At 41.1% G+C, this 18670-nt stretch overlaps 1 protein-coding gene and 1 long non-coding RNA gene across 3 annotated transcripts in view; both read right to left on the minus strand.

Moving 5' to 3' along the window:
* Nucleotides 1-18670, minus strand: part of Nhs (NHS actin remodeling regulator) — a 336047-nt gene that overhangs the window by 209387 nt on the left and 107990 nt on the right. The window lies entirely within an intron of this gene.
* Nucleotides 2423-14993, minus strand: LOC143270998 (uncharacterized). Its single transcript, XR_013048233.1, has 3 exons — nt 5055-14993; nt 3865-4872; nt 2423-3656 (listed from the first exon to the last, which is right to left on the minus strand). It is a non-coding gene; the product is annotated as an uncharacterized LOC143270998 (long non-coding RNA).

Here is an 18670-nt window from a genome sequence, read left to right on the forward strand (position 1 = left end):
ATCTTCAACCTAAGTGGCTTACGGAGAGATCAAGAAGCCAGGAATGAAGGCCTCTCATCCAAGGCCACATCCAGCCCATCCATAAGTCAGGTTACTTAAGGCCCCAGCATAGCTTCTCTTCCCCTAGAGATAACTCAGCTTCAGGAAATTGCTGTGCACTTAATCTTTAGAGTTTAAAACCGAGGCAACCCACCTCACTACCCATGGCTGACCACAACTGGAATTCTGCAGATAGCTGTCCTATTGACAGCAGGTTGGCTTTCTTAAGTGCAGTAGCCTCAATTTCTTATTTTTCCTTGGCCTCAAATAATGTCCTATTCCTAAGCCCAGTCAATGAAATAAACCTCTTATCTACAAAAGAGAATGAAATAACTTAGTGGAGAATGTTGCTTTAAAGTCGACGATTAAACAAACCCCATATATTCAGTTAATTGAGCCATTAAAGCCTTGTGGCTGCATCAAAAGTCCAAAAATAAAATGTCAGGGAGATGAGGCTGGGGTTGATTTTTACATGCAGCAATATCTGAATCAGAAGACAGAATCATCTCTCCTGGCAAAAAAAGGAAATGGAGAGCCCAGCCATTCAGGCTCCTCTGGGAAAATCTAAACAGCTTCAGCACTCAATTTATAATCTCACTACTTAAGTACCACCTCAGCTGCTGCTATAGAAACAGTGCTAACCTTCAACAGGGGTTTGGCCCAGCCATCTGGGAAAGCGATGTTTTTTCCATCATTCATCAATGGCAATTCATATTGAAACCACCTCCATATGAGCAAATAATCATCTCTGAGCAAATATTCCACCAAGAAAGGGGCAGGTATCTGCAGACCAGAAAACCAGGGCTGAGTAATGAGACTCAGATCAGGAGGCTGTGCAATACTCAGAGGGAAATGTGGTGGCATCTGCCCTCTAAGGGAAAGAAAAGGAGATTGGTAAATTCTAGAAAGGCATTCAGAATTCTGAATCTGCTTCTGCTGATGACGTAGTACCTCTGAGTTTCAGCATCCTCAACTAAAAACAATAGATGGTTCCTATTACTCAGGATTGTGGGAAATTAGGGAGACATATCTAAAAAGAGAAAGAAGTAACAGTTCCTAAATATAGTCAAGAACCTGTAACCAAGGGTGAACAATCACTGAGACAAACATTGAGGAAGGCTCAGAGGTCAAGGTGTCCATCCAACAGTTTTTGAGAACTTTCATAATGCTTAATCTAGGTACTAAAGTCTGCTGATTTAGAGATGTTGATGAAATGTCATTGTGTGCTGAATTATACAGAAATACTGACATTGTCAGCTACTACTGTTACTGTTATTTCTACAATTATAATTATGGAAAGGTTGTGCTAACCTCATGTTCCTATATTACACAGGCCTTTGCTTTAAAGGAGGCAGCTTGTGTGCAACTGTTTTCTAAGAACTTTTCATTATTTATTGGAAACACAGCATGATAGCATGGAAAGATCATCGACAACCTGGGTTCATGGATCTTTAAGCTGGGGGACTTGAACAAGTTCCTTTACCTGAGTCCTACTTTTCTTTAGTTCTGGATATTCAAGTTCTAAAGCTAACCCCTCCAACCTCAGATGGCTGTGAAGAAGGTCAAACAAAAACTTTGTGTAAAAGAACTAAGGCAACTGAGGAAATTTAGGAGCAGGAGAGGTGTTCCCAAGGGAAGAGTTCACCAAGTGGTTGTCTAATGCCAAATAACCATCCCCAAAAACATACATGCAAGTATGAAAACATATATATAAATTTGAAGGAGAGTGAAGAGGGATATATGGGAGGGTTTTAAAAGAGGAAAGGGAAGAAAAGTTGTAATTATAACCTCGAAAAAACCCAAAGTCAGAAAAGAAAACTGTAGAAAAATCTTTTGTAAAAATAATATTCTACAGTGAATCAAATCAAATCTAACTATTGCCTAAAAATAAGGATTAAGCAAGACTGCGTCCTCGTGACACCATTTGCTAGAGTGTAGTTAATTGATTAAAGGAATTCTACCTGAATCCTGTCATGGCCATGGGACACAAGCTAAAGACAGTCCATTATAAACTAGTTTCCCAAGACGAAGTCCAGGGAAGCGTTGTTATGTGGATATAGGAAGCCACATCATGTATTAGTTACATACAGACTCAGTTTAAATCCCATGCCCATCTCTTAGACTTAACCTCAACCATGCAAGTTTCCACATACAAAGTTTTCTTACATCTGTCCAGAAGAAATGAAAACTGGCAGATACATGTATACATGTTAGTTAAATGTAATACCCTTCACAACAGTCAAAGGAAGCCCCAAGTTACCTCAGTGAGTATTTAAAGAGAAAATGGTATACCCATACGCTGGAATTGTTTTTAAGATATATTTTATTTTATTTTATTTTATTTTATTTTATTTTATTTTATTTTATTTTATTTTATTTGTGTGTGTGTGTGTGTGTGTGTGTGTGTGTGTGTGTGTGTGTGTGTGTTCATGTGTGTGCAGGTGCTTGTTCAGATTCCCTGAATCTAGAGTTACAGGCAGTTGTGAGCCACCTCATATGAGTGCTGAGAAACAAACTCCAGTCTTCTGCAAGAGTAGCGAGTACTCTTAACTGCTGAGTCTCTCTCCAGCCTTGTATTGGAATCTTATCCAGCCAGTCCCTTAGTCAAAAGGGACAAAAGTACTATCATATATTGTAATATGGATGAAACTTAAAAATATGCTAGGTGAATAAAACCAAATGGGATTAACATTGTATGATTCAATTTCCGTATCATATCTAAAACAGGCAAATACATACAGAAAAAGCAAGTTGGTGTTGCAAAATGAGTTGGGAATATGAGTGACCATTTAAAGGGTATAGAGTTTTTTTTGGGGGGGTGATGTAATGTTCTGGAATTAGAGGTGCTAGCTGAACACTATTGTAAATGTACTCTATGTCACTGATTTGTTCATTTTAAACTCTTTCACTCTAGAGGGAACTAAGGAAGCAAATGGAAGAGGAAGGAGAAAGGGAAGGGTAAGGGACATGACTAGAACATGATCACAGCACGTGTAGGGGATGTCCTCATGAAACCCAGTACTATGTGCAATGAACATATGCCAACAAAGTGTTCGATTTGGGTTTGCAAGTTTAAAGTACTATTTTAAAATGATATCAATACCAACACCACACTCACTAGGAGGTATACATAAGATAAATGTACAAAACAGCACTATGGACTGCACAGAGTAAATACTCAGTAAATGCTAAACTTTATCATTCTTGCCTCTGTTTTTCAGAGTAAGGGTGTGAAACACCAACTTCACACTTTGAAAGATGAGGTAGATTGATTCCTGATGTCTTTCTTGACTCCTAGCGAAAAGGGCTGCTCTAACTTGTACTCTAAGACAAAGGAACACATCCTTTCCCATGACGTAATAAACCCCACCCAATCTCTAAGTTTTTGTTGTTGTTGTTTTTCTATATCTTGGGTAATGTGACAATAACAAAAGTGAGCAGAATCTCTGTGAAAACCATAGTGAGAGCAGGTCAGGTCTCTACTAGAAGCCCATATATAACTAAAAAAGAAAAAAAAAACCTGTTACTATGTTTTATAGTCTAAAAGGGAAAATCCTTTTTAGTAAGAGACATAGAGAATCCCCAGAGGCAAAATTTTCTGTGATTTAAAAACACACCTGGGGCCGGGCGGTGGTGGCGCACGCCTTTAATCCCAGCACTCGGGAGGCAGAGGCAGGCGGATCTCTGTGAGTTCGAGGCCAGCCTGGGCTACCAAGTGAGTTCCAGGAAAGGCGCAAAGCTACACAGAGAAACCCTGTCTCGAAAAACCAAAAAAAAAAAAAAAAAAAAAAAAAAAAAAAAAAAAAAAAAAAAAAAAAAACACACCTGGGATGTATTGCCATTCCTCATTTTTTAAAAATCTTTGATCTTCGTCACTCTGGTGAGGTGTGGTTTTAGGTATTTGTACCCTTCCAGTTTAAAAAAAAAATCTAGCACAAGTGATGGCTGAAAAATCATGACAGGTAAGTTCACAGGAGCACACAAGTCACAATAGGAAAGACCTCATCACATAAATACTCCACGTGTCAAAATAGCAGCAATATGGTCTCTTACTTACTCACAAATGACCCATGAACTAAGTATCCACTTACAAAGCCCAGAAAATATGGCATCTGAAGATCTCACCTCTTGACAATAGAAAGGGTGGGAACTTAGCTAGTCTAGGGTTTATTTTAGCAAAGAAACTAATAAAATTGGCAAATTGGATTTTTAAAATACAGATACAGGCTGGAGAAAAACAATTATAAAATAGCACAAGAAATCTTAAAATTAGACACTTTAAAGTATACTCCAGCATCATAAAATTGTTCATCTAATCCAACAAGCATTTTCCCCAACCTTAAGTATAACCATGGGAAGGTATGCTCTTTGAAATAGAAATCACTGAATCTGAAAATTCCCAACAGCAGATTCAAGAAAACACAGCTATGCTTATTTGACAAACTAATTTTCAACTAGGATCTAGCTGCTTGGGAGATACAGTTTTTCTGGCTTTCCAGCCTCTTGAGAACAGAAAGGTGTGCTAGAAGAAAGTAAGAGTAGATGCCGGGTACCAATCCACCATTTGTCAATAGCTAGAAATACAGACAGCTCTACTTATTTTTACTCCCAAGGAATTACCAACAGTCACAAGGAGAAAACAGTAAAGATTCAGAAGCCCTTCAGATTTCTCCTGTGCTACTAGCCAAAGCATACCTGAATTTAAGTGATGTGTGTGACATGGTCAATATGTTTGTGAGAATAAGAGATGGGAGAGGCAGCCCTCCTCCTGAGTGTTTGGACATACAGGATAGTAAAGTTCTTACTTGGATCCAACTTAAGTTTTACACAGACCTCTTTTTTTTTTTTTTTTTTTTTTTGGTTTTTTGAGACAGGGTTTCTCTGTGTAGCTTTGCGCCTTTCCTGGAGCTCACTTGGTAGCCCAGGCTGGCCTCGAACTCACAGAGATCCGCCTGCCTCTGCCTCCCGAGTGCTGGGATTAAAGGCGTGCGCCACCAATGCCCGGCTACACTGACCTCTTATTTCCATATTCTCCAGTTGTATTCCAGTGGGATCCACAACACGATGATTTTGCTCTGAGTTAGATGAAGAATAATAATGTTGGGTGTGAGAATTAAAATGAATAACATAGAAGAAAGTACCTGAGACTTGAATGTGTGTCCCTGTAAGTGAGGGAAGTATTATAGGAGACTGTTTGGAAGAAAAAGGATTCTACATTCAAACATCTTCCTATACAACACACACACACACACACACACACACACACACACACACACACACACACACACACACACTTTACTCTCAGTTGTACAATTTAGCGAAAACAATTACATTTTGAGCCAGAAATTCTGGTAGTCAATCTTTGTCCCCTTAGCTTGGCTTAGGCAAGTCATTCTCCTTCTCTGGGTTTTAGTTTCCTCATGTAAAGAACACTGATTCTCTAATGCCACTGTTTGTCATGCAGATTAAACAAGAGAATGAAATCTATGCTCTGCAAAGTAAATCATGATGAAAATTATAGCTGTCATTTCAAATCAGTAGCTATCAGTAGCTATGCCCTGTGTAACCTATATTTCAGAGGAGCAAAACTTAAAAGTATGGTAATGTCTAGACATCATTGCAAGTCGGAAGAAAGAAGGCTCTCATAACCAAATGGGATAGAGACACAAATGGGACAGCCTAACCACAGGATAATCGGTGTGCTTCTTTCCATCTAGAAAACACAGGGGGGCTGTTTGAACTAGCAACTCTACTGGATGGCATTTTTCTCCACAAATATCCTTGGAAATAGGAACAAATTATGGGTAAAAGAATATACAAGGTAACAATGTTGGTAGCAGAAAATGGAAAAATGTGTGCCTGTTATGAATGGCTTCAATACATTGTATCATTTTAAACATTATGTGTCTGATAAAAAGAAAGGGTAGCTCATTTGGAACTGCAAATGTTTTTGAAGCTTGTTATCAAATCAAGTAAATAGCAAGAAAATGAACATTGTGTGTAGTCTGAGGCAGAGGGAGAAATATTCACACAAACACACAGAGATAATTGAATCAAACCGTGCTGAAATTATACAAGATGAACTTGTTATCAGTGTTTATCTTTGGAGAGAAGACTGGAAATCAGAGAAGGGAGGCTTTCACATTTCACTTCATTGTAGTCCTTTCTTTTGAGCTGGAGGCTTTATTTTTAACCAAGCACATGTATTTATGTTGAATTATACACTATAAAAAAATAACAACTAGCAAATGGAATAAGGAAGCCCTTTGTAAAATCAGCAAGTGGAAACACTGCCATGCCACATGAGTTGGCCCAACAAAACATTGTTCTGCTGGCTTGATGACCCCCCTCTCTGAACCTTGTTTTCTACGGGGATCATGAAAAATAGAGGAAGAAAGCAGAAAATAGGAATGGGAAACAATGGAAAGACATACAGAAACTCCCATGAATAAAGGTGGCAAAATCATGCTGTAAGAACTGTATTAGAAGAATGGAAAATACAACCACATGCTTACATTGCCACTGGGCTGTGAGGAAAGAGATCCATGAAAGGTCAGTGTCACACCTCTTCCTGTACAGTCCGTAGTAGACTGAATATGTTTATAAAAAATGGCTTTTGGAAATGCAAACATTCTTTGCCAAAGAGTTCAAAGTATAGTAGATACACAGTATTTCTTACAGATCAACCCTCCTGTTCCTAGTATTTATACAGCTCTCTATATACAGATGGGGACCAGCACAAAAGAACAAAACTTTCACATCTATGCAGATTCAAAGCTGTAGATACCATTAAAAATGTTGTCAGCCAGTTGTCTCTTGTGTCTTTAAGAACCTAAATTCTAGACCCTAAACTCTATGGAGTGTTAATAAAACGTTACCTAAAGAGTTGATTCCATGGTAGCCCAAGGATTGCAGGCATTTGAATGCCAACACTGAGTGGCTTTCCCAACTGTAGACCATCTAGGTCCCTTTAATATGTTCAGTATGCAGCATTAAGTACATGCCTCCCATGCTTTTAGACCCCTGCCTTTAAAGAGTGATGGTTAGTCACAATAGCTTAGAAATGGAGCCAACCTAGGTATCCTTCAACCAATGAGTAGATAAAGAAAATGTGCAATGAAATTTTATTTAGTCACAAAGAAAAATACAATCATGACACATACAGAAGAATGGATGAGAAATGGAAGTTATTATATTAAGCAAGGTGATCTAGACTTGAAAAGACAAATATCTCGTGTTTTCTCTCATATGCAGATCCCAGATTTTCATTTTTATGTATTTGCAAACATATAGGGGTGAATGTAGGCCATGCAATAAGAAAATGACTCATGAGAAAGCAAATGAGATCTTAAGGGGAGAAGAGGGTAACAGAACACATGTGACAGGAAAGGAGAAAGGGAGCAATTGAGAGGAGGCAGGGGAGCAGCAGGAGGTAGGCAGGGTGCTGGGGGTGACAGCACCAACAAAAATAAGGCATATGTGAAAATTCCGTAAAGAAACTAATGACATTTTAAGTTCATTTTAAAAGTTAATTAAAAAAAATAAAGCATGGTGCTGGATTAATGGGTCTCAGAAGTAGCTTACTCACTACTTTTCTATGTTGAGACCAAAGAATGGGCATTGAATTAGAAACCACACCACAGAACAGAGGACCTGAGAGAACTACTTCAACACAGAGATTTTGGGGGAAATGACCAAATTCTGGCGCTATAGCTAAAATGGCAACCCTGAAATTACCACTGCTCCCCATCATGTGTAGAGTGGAATGAATTGAAATATTTTACATTTCAAGCCCTTCATTGTACAAAGAGGGAAGTGGAGTCTAAGATAATTTTTAAAGAGAGAGGGAACAGTCAGAGATCCACGTTGGAACTCTGGAGCCAGAATATCTGGGATTATATCTTAGCCTTCTGCAAGCTCTTTGGCAAGTCTCTAGACCTTTCTAGGTCTCTATTTCCTCAGCTGTAAAAGGAAGACGGCATTCATCTCTATTAAGCTGGTAAGTGGCTCAGCAGGTAAAGATGTTTGCCACTAAGCCTGACAATCCTAGTTTGACCCCTGGAACCAACAAGATGGAAGGAGAGAGCCAATTTCCACAAGTTGTCTTCTGACCTGCACATATGTACTGTCACACACACACACACACACACACACACACACACACACACTCACTCACTCACTCACTCACCCCCACTCCCATACATAGTCAATAAATATGTAAATGTAAATTTTAAAAATAGCTGTCTCTACTTGCTGAGATTATGAGACATGCAGAATAGTGCCTACCATGTAACACTTGAAGCAAAATAATGGCACTGTGACTACAAATAAGATTCTAAGCTACAACAACCCTCCCTCCAACATCACCATGCTTGTTTCTTTGCTTATATGTTGGTTTTTCAAGACAGGGTTTCTCTGTGTAGCCCTGGCTGTCCTGGAACTCACCCTGTAGAACCACAGGCTGGCCTTGAACTCACAAAAACCCTCCTGCTCCTGCCTCTGCCTCCGAAATGCTGGAATTAAGGATATGCACCACCACTGCCGGGCTCAACATCACCATTCTTATACAACATTTTCACTCCAATAAAATGGTGATTTAACAAATGAAACCAAAGGCCTAATGGCTTGGCTACCTTTAAAAAGCCAATATTAATGGGAGGTTAATAGGCCTATCATTGTGGGAGCAAATCCTAAGAATTTAAATGACACTTTCCCCTCCAGAAACACACGCAGTGCTGTAACCATTTTTTAAATATATGAGCTACGAAGGCAAGAAATACATTGATTTTTTTCCCCTTTACATCATTAAGGTTCTAGAAAGATTAGGTCATTTGTTTTTGAAAAGATGTTGTTCACAAGCACAGTTAGAAGCTGCAGGGGGGCAGATGCTATGAATTTAGAATCCATAGGAATAGAGAGGGAAGAGTCAACCGTGAGGTGTCTTGGGGCACAAAGGTAAATGGGATGTGCTTCCGGAAGGTCAGTGGATAAAGTTGGCACATAGAAGTGGACGGGAGGCCTCTTTTAATTTGCTGTCAAGCAGGTACATTGGGCAGGCTAGAAAGCTCTGACTTCTTAGACACAGATGTCATCAGTCTAGTGCTGGCACGTGAGTTTCAGTCTGACTGCTAAAATGCACATTTGCTAACTGGAGCATAGAGAAGGTTCCAGACAGAGAAGGGACAGGGAAGGAGGGGCAGTCAGAGAGAAGGTTGACAGGCAGTCAGCAGTCCTCTGCCCTCCACTCCCCCTCCCCAGTGGCAAAGGGCAGACCTATGCAGGCTCAATGAAATTCGGTCCACCTTCCTCAGGAACTCGCCTCCTCCAAGCCATGCAACCCAACTGCTGAAATATTTGGTGAGGAGAACATGAACTAGTGTAGGGAGAAGAACAAGGGACACTAAGCTATGAATGGGCTTCCTTCCCCCTTCAAGTTGACACATGACTCAATTTTAAAAGGTGTTTAAAAGGTTGGTGTGTGATATTGAACACGACAGTTAAGAAAAGCCCCAAAAGAATGAAGTGAGTCCAATGAACTCACCACCAAACAGTTGAAAGTGGTGTCGTAAATACCAGAAGCAGCTCCACAGGGAAATTGCTTTCTTTGAAGGTGTGCCAAAGACTCCCAATATTCCCAAGCAGGTCACTCCAGAGCTGCATTTTCTCATAAGGACCGGGGTTACATTTTACAAACCCCAAACCTGTATATTTGGTGGCTCACTAAGATGAGATATCTGAAATTACAATTGTCTTGGGACATTCAAGACCTGCTTTTCCCAATCCACACATCTGGATGTCCCTTGTCCTCCCTTGGCTGTGTTCTAAGGAAATGAGCTCCACCAAATGGCACCTTTCCCTTGCTTTGCTGGTTCCCAAGGAGGGCTACTAGCTCTTGTATACTTCTGAAGCTCCATGAGCCAGGCATGCAACCAAAGCTTCTTTGAAAGTGACAATGGCTCCCATGTAATGGTTATTTATAACACAACATTCCATTTTATCATGCTATTTCATGGAACTTTCCAAATAATCCTTCAGGGCAGGTAATAGTATCTCCACTTTAAGACAGTAGCCTGAGAACAATTAGCAGTGCCCACTAAAGAAGCTCTCCCAACCGCTAAGTGGTGGAGCCAACATTCAAGCCCCAGTCTGCCAAATACTCAAGCCCCACGGGCCTATCCCCGTGTACACTGCCTCCAACCTTTGTGATTCCCTGCTGAAGGCTGAGGGAGGAGTTTACAATATTTGCCGAGACAAAGTCCCAAGGAGGCACTGAGGAAAGCTTTAGGACTCCTTTCTTGCCACATAAAGGCACTGCGGTCGTGTTTATTACTACTGCTGCTGCATCTTCAGTGTGGACTTTCTCACCAGACACCTCAGGAGGAAACGTGGACGGGCACTAGAGCAAGCAACAGCAGTGTCAGAGTTGGGACAGTTTTATGAATTCTTTCCTCCTGCTCTGCAGGCTCTAGATGTCAAACACATAATAAGATGCAATCAGAATCAAGGAATGCTTCCCAAACAAAACCTGACCTCAACCTAGTAAACATGCAGTTCAGTCATCTGAGTGCCCCGGTTTATTGTGGCTTAAAGGAAGTAATTGCATCCAATGTTCGTATGTCTGCTGTTTGCTTTCCATGCCTCAGAGCCTCAGCTTGTGAATCATCTCTGAAAGGCCAGACTGGGAAAGGCGCTGGCCTCTCTTTCCCACCTACTAGTAAATAAATTCTACTGAGCCCCTTTTCCAGGTTATCAGTTCACAGAAGGGCTTTAGAATTTTTCTCAACATCAGGCCAGAGAAATGGCTCATTGCTGGGCAAAAGAACTCTCCATGCAAGCTTGGCAGCACAGGTTCAGTCCCTGGGACCCACATAAAGGGGAAGGGAGAGAACTGGCTTCACGAAGTTTTCCTCTGACCTCCACACATTTGCTGTGGAACATGTGTCTATAAATATTCATCATGCACACATGTGCATGAGCATACACACATACACACAAGTAATAATGATTTTTTTAAAGAATGATTTCAATATAAAGTCAATGTGCTTTCCAGACATGGTAGAAATTATAGACTCAATTCCATGATTAAATATAGTCAGCTTGTAGTCAAAAGAAGGATGCAGTGTTAAACACAGTCCTTCCACTGCACTCTAATCATGCTTAGAATGCACCATTCACATGAAGCCCAGCTCCTTCTAAACCTGATGTTAAATTTGGAGATGGCAGGCAAGCCTGCATCCAGCAAGCAATTCAGGAAGGAGGAGGTAAATGGATCCCTGAGTCCCCAGGATTCTCCTAGTCCAGTATGCCGAGATAAGCTATTTAAAAGGTGTCAACTCATTAGTAGATATCTGAAATGTCATAGTCAGCCATGGGACCTGGAACCATCTCATCAATATTTAAGTCACAGAAGGGTACTCCCTTAAGAAACTGTAGCCAGTGTTAGGACAGATTTGGATAGTACCATTTCCAGGAGCTCTGTGCCAAGTAACTGTGTAAATATTGTCCAATTTTTCTTAACCTTACTGGCATGGTATTTTTTACATACATGCTTTGAAAGGGGTTTACTATGTTCCACATAAAGTTGTTAAATCCAAAGTGGACAACAATTATTACCTTACCGATTTTTAATCCAGAAAATCTTCTAAATCTATGCAAATATGGGGAAAGAAAGCTAGTATGAGCATGAAGTGTGAGAGTAGGCTAGTAAGTCTCACTTAACCACCCAGAATGTCCAAAGAAAGTGGCTATCACAGCTAAAAGATGCTTCTACACAGTGGTAGTTCGAGCAAGTTAAGGCGGGGATCACTGATGTTTCTCCACAATCATGCTGATCTATCACGGAGGTCTGGCTTTGGCTGAACATCTTGTTTTTTGGCTGCTCAGGAGACCATCACATTGGACCTGTGGTTCAGAGAAAAGTATAGCCACATCACAGCAACACGGCTTTTGTCTTTTGGTACCTCCAAAGCTACACTTCACAGATAAACACTGAATCATGCCACATTAGATGATACTAAGTAGAGTGTGTGGCAAGGATCTCATGACTGCAAAATACTGAGTTGCAAAATAATGTGGTATTGGGTGGCCCCACGCTTTGAACTACACTTTGTGAGAACAGTTCCTACAACTCTACCACCTTGGGGAGAAGCAAGATTTTCTCAGGGGATGAATCAGATGGAAGCATGCGTGGGAGGCCATCAAAGGGCTATCTCTCTGCCTCCTTTGTGGTCCCTCTAGGGAAAAAAACTCAATAAAGATCTATGAAAAGATGGTGCCCCAGGAACAGGACATCTTACACCCCGCTGGTTAAGTGCCCACAAGAAACAGCACTTTGGACAATAATTCAACAAGACCTGCAAAGCCGAAGAGCCATAAGCCTTGTAACCCAGAAACTTCCTTTCTAGTCCTAATGTCCTGAAACAATGGTTATCAAATATGACTGCACATTGAAATTATCCGTGGAGCTATTAAAAATACAAGTGCCTGGGTCCCAACCCCCATTGAAGCCTATTTAATTGGGCTGGAGGCAGCCTAGCAGTAAGAGCTTTGAAAGGCCTCAAGGCAATTCTGATGTGTAGAAGAGATTGAGATCTACTGCCTTAGAGACCTTTCCCCCATGTGCCATAAAGGCACTTGACATAATTGTTTGTGGCAGCATTGTTTGCAGGAGCAAAAGATCCAGAGTAACCTAAATACCCAAGAATCGGAGAGTGCATAAATAAATTGTACTGTGTTCTTTTAACAGCATTCCTCGGGGCAGTTAAAGATGAATGCAGTAGAGCCATGTGTATCAATATCTTTAAGACACAAAGTGAGTTACAGTAGTATATGATTTATGCAAAGTTTTAAAACATGCCAACATCAATTTTTAATACATACAGTAATGATACTAAGACATATTGAGGTGAAGACTGATAAATACAAAAAACAGAATGATAGTTAACCTTGGGGAAACAGAGCATAACCAGATTATATAGGAAACATAGGGGCTTTTGATTCTAACTGTAACATTTCATTTCTTTAAACAGACATAAAGCAAGCATTGGAGAAATGTTAACTTTGACAGAATTGCATGGTGGGTATGTGGCTTTTATGATGTCTTCTGTTAGAAGGCTTGTACAATAAACACTTAAAGCTACAAAATATTAAAGTGCTCAAGCAGATAAAATGCCTCTGTGTGGGCATAAGGCCCTGAGTCATCATTAGCTCAGTACAGAGTGGAGGTAGGAAGCACTCAAAGAAACCGAACACAACCTCGAAGACCTTTTTACTGTTTAGGCTTTATTAAGCTCCCAGAAAAACTCCAAGGCATTGGCTGCTTGCTATCCAACGCTGCCATGTGTGTTTAAAACAAAAAAAGCACCTGTCGGGAGAAATGAACAAGGTACTGTACAATTTTCATGTTCCCATCCACTCAGTGAGCATCTCTTTCTTTGCCATCCCATTGTGTGCCCGGCCCTGAATGAGGTGTAGAGTTTCCCTTTTATCTCTTCCCAATCATGAACCCAAATGACCACGAGTGTCCTTTTACACTGGTACGAGTCTGCAAAACTGTGCTATGAAGCACAGAAATGATTTTTTGTATGCCAGCCTTTCCTTACTTTAGTATGAGAACATCAGATGGCCCCAATTATCTACACAAAGGCTGGGGAAAAAAAAAACAGAAAAAAAGTCATATGAATAAATTTATCTTTAAGAGGGAAATATATATAGAAGATGCGATCCTTGAAAAAGGAATAAAAGATAATAATCCTGCAAATAGGGAGAGGGGTTCACAAAGCTACCGACTGGACTTTGGCTTGAATCGATGCTGATTAACTAATATCCAGAAGAAGAACAGGTGCTGTATGCCAGGCCTTCGGGTCCATCAGCTTATTGCCCAACCAGTTCTTCTGGCAAAGCCTTTGGCTGCACTTTCTGACACCAGCTTGCCAAGATATTCATTGACACTGTCTTTTGTTGAGTCACTGGAACTTTGGTCTCTCTGTTCCCAAAGCAACTGAAGTTTCTGTCTGGGGCGCAAATGTGTAACGGGGCAAATCTGAATGTTGCTTCTTCGCTTGTGCAAACTTTCAAGCTGCTCCTTTTTGCCCTTAAAACTGGATTAGTCGCCAACTTGCTTGGGAGAGAGGGGGGCTTAATGAGGCAGGGGTGTCATAACTAGGTATTCCTCAAAGAGAGACTTTTGGGGATAGAAACCTAGTTCTAGTAGTGTAGTCCCATGTAGAAGTAAAGGATGCTTGCTCGGTCCTGGGTCATTGCTTCCAAATCCATTCCTTACCTTGCTTTGCCTCTCTCCCACCTGCAGGCTGCATATCTTAGGTTCACTAGCTTCCACTAGGGATCAGCTGATAGAAGGCACTAAGAGGAGAGTGAGGTGAAAGAGGGGAGTAGGCTTTAGCTATCTCATCCCTTCTCTCAGCCTATGGCCATGTTTCCTCCAGGGTTCCACTTCCCACCAGGCTGGCTCACCGCTATCGCATCCTTTGCAGAGTATCTCTAGCTGTCAGGTTACAGTAAGACTCACTGTTCCTTTCCTCCATCCCTCCAGCTTAAAAGTGGGAGCAGTTTCTTACCTTCACCAAACTATTTCCCCACATCGTTCTCTGTTTGGCTTCTCAGCTCATGCATCCTCTGTGTAAATAATTCTCTGGTTGAGCTCCTTTCTGTGAGAGATACCTTGGATGTTTCCGTTTTCTTAGTTAGATGCTGAATGGTACAGAGACTTTGAGACAACCATGTGCCACTGGGTTTACAAATGGCTTATATATTAGTTTTGGCTGCTGCATGACAATAAACATTTGGTTTTGAGTCAGAAGACCTAGATCATATCTTTCTCCTAATACTGCCTCCATACCTTTTCTAAACCCCCGTTTTCTCAGTTTTAAGATGGAATTACTGATTTTTATCATATTGCTGAGAAATTTTGATGAATTTATGTATGTGAAAGGATTCACAAAACGCTGAATAAATCTCAGCAACTGCTACAGTACCATCAGCCCCATTATCATCATTAAGTTTTGGCTCCATGGATAACTTTTTAACTAAAATGATTCATTTTATAAATATAAAATGTTTGCTCTCCCTATTCACTTATCTCCAAAGGGCATTTTATGATATATTTTAAAGTGAATATATCCCTTTCTTGTATATAACGTTTACCATGTAAATACACAGGTAGACGAAGATAGAGTTGCTAAATTCTGTTGGAACAAGCCCCAGGTAAACATAGCGTGCCATGTAATGGATGTGTAGGGAAGATCAAAATGCTTGGAAGTGTCAGGGATGAGGAACATTCACCTGGGCTACCAATATTTCCTGTGTTTGTTTGTTTGTTTGTTTTCGAGAATATTAAGTTCTACTTTCCTGACCCAATCAGTTGTGTAGAATTCTATCCGTTTTGAATAAGAAAATTGTGGTGGTATTGTGTTCCCCAAAATATTGTGCACCCTAATAAACTTATCTGGGGTCAGAGAGCGGAACAGCCACTAGATACAGAGGATAGAAAATGGTGGCACTCACGCCTTTAATCCTAGCATTCTAGAGGTAGAAATCCCTCTGGATCTCTGTGAGTTCAAGGCCACATTGGAAACATCCAGGTATGGTGACACATGCCTTTAATCCCAAGAAGTGAGCCTTTAATCCCAGGGAGTGATGGCACATAGCAGAAAAGTATATAAGGCGTGAAGACCAGGAACTAGAACCATTTGGCTGGTAAAGCTTTTAGGCTTTTGAGCAGCACAGTTCAGCTGAGATTCATTCTGGATGAGGACTCAGAGGCTTCCAGTCTGAGGAAACAGGATCAGCTGAGGAACTGGCAAAGTGAGGAAGCTGTGGCTTTTTCTGCTTCTCTGATCTTCCAGCATTTACCCCAATACCTGGCACCAGGTTTGATTTTATTAATAAGAACTTTTAAGATTCGAGCTACAGAAAATGTAACCTAAGAATTAAGAATTGAGCTGAACTGGCTTGAATTTCTTGATCCATAAACACAACAAAAAATGGACATAATTGTTGTATGATATATTGTTTGTGTTCTGACAAATAAGGCAAGCTTTATCATACAACACACAATCTTCAGGACCCAAGACCCAGAGCCCAAAAAGGTAAGTGATTTCAGAGACTGTGATGCTACTCCCTCAGTGGCATGCTCATGCAAAAAGTTTGATTGTAAACTTTTCCCTCATTAGGCTTCTGACACCTATATGAGGGGAAAATCTTTTATTTTACAAGCAAGGATCCCATTTTCTTGGGAAATGAACTGCTTTGTGATTGCTAATACTGGTTGCTTTATCCGGGGAAAGATCTTAGCAGACAGAATCTGTGTTCCTAGTGAGAAAGGGGGTACTCTAGACAAGAGGCAAGGATGCTGAAGCAAGAGGATAGGAGCAGAGGTACTGGGGCCTGAGACATGGGCTCAGTTGCAACATAAACTTAAGATCTGAGTTCAGATCCCCAGTACCCATATAGAAATCTCAGTGTGGATGTGTGTATCTGTGACCACAGTGCTGAGTGGGGCAGAGCCAGGTAGATCCTAGAACCTCACTCACTAGCTATCCAGCATAGCTAAAATGACAAGCTCTAAGTTCTAGTTCAGAGGCAGACTTTGTCTCAAGGAGTAAGATGGAAAATGATTGAATAATATACCTGTCATAATTCTTGGGCCCCCTCATGAGTGCATACAGGCATGTGTACTGGCACATATACATATAGTCACCACACACATACACACACACACACACACACACACACACACACACACACACACACACACACGGAGGGAGAATATACTTCTAGGATGGGCAAGCAAACTGGAGAAAAAAGAGTCCAATAGCTCTAACAGTGAAGCTGTACAAACAGGTTGTGTCACATAGCTTAGAGTTTGGGGGTGCACAGCACAGGCTTTTTCATGCATGCTCTATTACATATAGTTCTACATATAACTTTAAGTGCCATATCATTAACAGCTGAAGTGACCATTCTGGAGCTATACCTTGTGGCATTATTGAGCCATTGGCCACCTTCAGATACTCTGAAGTACCTCTGCACCTACAGCAGCCCTAGGCTTGTGCCTGTGGCAGGTAGGGGGAAGAAGGGTTTCCAACCTTTCTCTCTGCTGACTTGGTTTTTTCACATGTTAATTTTGGAAGGTTTTCCGGGCTTTCTTGTTCTCATGTTCTGCCCCACTCTCATGTTCCTGGCCTCACCAGGACTCTTACAGAGCTCTCATTCACCTCATTTTTCCGATGAGGATGCAGAGACTCACATAAGCAATAAATGAGCAAACCATACTCCAAATCTAAGGCACCCAGCTCACCAGTGTCTGTGCTCCTCTGACACGCCCTGCCCTCCTGATTGGTGAGGTCTTCCAGATCATTGGGAAGCTCTTGCAATTTAGTATTTGTCCCCTATCCAAGTTAAGTTACCCAATCAGGTCTCCCGAAACTGTGATTGACATACCTAGAGAATTGCCTGAAAATTCCGTTAAATGCATGTTCTGCTGCAGTAGGTCCAGGGCGGAACCTGAAATTGCATTTCTAACAAACCTCCAGGAGATGCCAGTGCTCTGCTCCAAAGGCCTCCCTGGCTAGTCATTCCCTCAGTTGAAATGCACTGAGTTTACTAAGTGTCTTCTGGGCTGGAAATGCAGTGGTGGACAAGGAACTCCACATCTCCTTCCTGCAGGTCACATCACAGTGGAAAGACAAGTATAGAAATGAATAAATGGTGGAAAATCACACACATGCTGGGAAGGATGGGACAGACAGTGGCGGGATGGGGAGGGGACTCTGATCATAATCTGTTCCCCGACAACACTGACCTATCACACAAGTGAAACTGAGCACTTCCAACGGCAGATCTGAAGCAAGTTAGCAGCAATTCATGAAATGGAATGACCCACCAGCTATGTATAAAATTGCCCCCAAATACTACAGGTGGAAATGGTAAAGATGGTTCAATAGTGAAATCCAGTTTGGTTACCAGCACCCACATCAGATGTCTAACAACTACCTGTATCTCCAGCTCTGGAAAGATGGAAAGCTCTTAGCCTCTGAGGGTACCTGTACTCATGTCCATATACGTCCACCTATACCATACATACATATAATTAAAAAAATAAAAATGTATCTTTAAAAATGCTATAAGAGAGGAAGTTAGTGAGGATATGGGTAAAACGAGAGTGGCGGCAAGTCATTAAGAGTTGAAGCTAGCTAGTGAACAACTTGGGAAGGTATATCAACTTGCCTGCTCACATTATTCCTTGTTTGACTTTTTTTTAGGGTAAACAAAATTATTGGGGGCTGGAGAGATGGCTCAGCTGTTTAAGAGGATGTTTTGCTCTTAGAGAGTATCGAAGTTCGAGTCCCAGTACCCACGTCCGTTGGCTCACAACCACCTGTAACTTCAGCTCCAGGAGCTCTACCAGCCTCTGCTAGCCTCTGTGGGCACCTCCATTTATATACTCATACCCATACACAGACACACATGATATAAAAAATAAAAAAAACCATCAAGTATGGAAATGGGTGGAACAGAACACCTGCCTTCAAAGAACATATAAGACATTTGGCTCGTTTCTAGATCAGGGATGCTTAACCTGGAATTTAGGTGCTCTGAGAATTGGGAAGGA

Source organism: Peromyscus maniculatus, chromosome X (assembly GCF_049852395.1).
Source record: "Peromyscus maniculatus bairdii isolate BWxNUB_F1_BW_parent chromosome X, HU_Pman_BW_mat_3.1, whole genome shotgun sequence".
Classification (NCBI taxonomy): Eukaryota; Metazoa; Chordata; class Mammalia; order Rodentia; family Cricetidae; genus Peromyscus; species Peromyscus maniculatus.